The sequence below is a fragment of the Cucurbita moschata genome, unplaced genomic scaffold (genome assembly GCF_002738365.1).
Source record: "Cucurbita moschata cultivar Rifu unplaced genomic scaffold, Cmos_1.0 Cmo_Scf00046, whole genome shotgun sequence".
NCBI classification, from domain to species: Eukaryota; Viridiplantae; Streptophyta; class Magnoliopsida; order Cucurbitales; family Cucurbitaceae; genus Cucurbita; species Cucurbita moschata.
This window is the reverse complement of record NW_019268562.1, coordinates 1,636,759-1,638,165: the sequence shown is the minus strand read 5'-3', so window position 1 is coordinate 1,638,165 and position 1,407 is coordinate 1,636,759.

The following is a 1,407-nucleotide window of genomic DNA, read 5'->3' as shown; positions in this document are numbered from 1 at the left end:
CTCAGTATATGAAATTTATCCACATATTTTTGTGCTTTAGAACCTGCTATTATTGTCATGTTAACTTCACATGGTCTATCACACAGTTGAAGCAGCATTGCCACGAGAGCCCAAGCATTCCTTTGAGATAGATATGTTAAAAATTAGGCCCATTTGATAACTATTATTTTTTTTCTTTTCAAATTATGTGTTTTATCCTTATATTTAAAAAAACAAAACAAAACATTTGAATATTAAGCAAAAACAAACTAAGTTTTTGAAAAATATTTTTTTTTCTTTATTTTAATTTTTCAAACATAGATCGATTTGGAGTGGTTAGTTTTCAAAACTACTTCTTTGCTAATATTGAACAATATTTATATTGTAAAATGAGATTAACTTCCTTTAAGTTTATGTAGTTTCTTTTTATTTCTATGTTTACTTCTATCTCATGTTACTCATTTTGTATTTACTTCGTTTTATACAAAAGTGCACCGTAATTAATAAATCCATGCTTAATACATTTCCTACGAAAATAAACTTGTTTGTATCAGGATAAATTACAATGAATACGGAGAAAAGAAATCCCAAAAATAAGTAGAAGGTTGAGAATTTCACTCAACCACACAATGTCAAAGGAATGTCAAAGGGTGACTGCATGGCTCACACCCAATTCTACCACAAGAATGGCATGAAACTTGCATAGATGATGCTCGGATTTTGAAGGGGAACTTCTCAACTTGAGAGATCAATTTCATTCATCACAAATATGATTTTTACATAAAAATTTGTGGGTATTTATAGTCTCCCACAAAAGAAGTTAGTGGCTGGGATTTAATCTCGATCCCCTTAAATCTCAAAAAAAAAAAAACTAAGTCAATTTGACAATTCTACCATTACAAACTTTATGAAATTAAAAATAAATAAAGTTTTCTAACAACTCATGTAATGATGCTTGAAACTTCATTTGCTCCTTCAACTGTGTAAATATTCACTTCTAAAGCTCCAAATTGTCCTTCCTTAATCTAATAAGCTTGTAACACATGAAATAATAGTTGAACCGAGCCTATCCAATTTTGTAGATGAAGAATGAATGCTTGTTGAATCTTCTTGGCCTTGGATCGTGTAATAGGTCCAGTTGAAACATTTGGAACACCGTGATCCTTATCATCTTCCCCCTCTTCAAAAGGATTCGTCCTCGAATCAGAAAATCATCACCTACATCAAAAGGACTCAAGTCAGCAACATTGAAAGTAGAATGTGCTGAAAATTCTCCTAAAAGATCATTTTATATGCATTGTTATTAATTCTTTCAAGGACTTGATAAGGGTCATCCCCTTTTGGATGTAACTTTGTCTTCTTTTGAGATGGGAATCACTCCTTGCGAAAATGTATCCAAACCCAGTTACTGGTTTGAAAAATGATTTC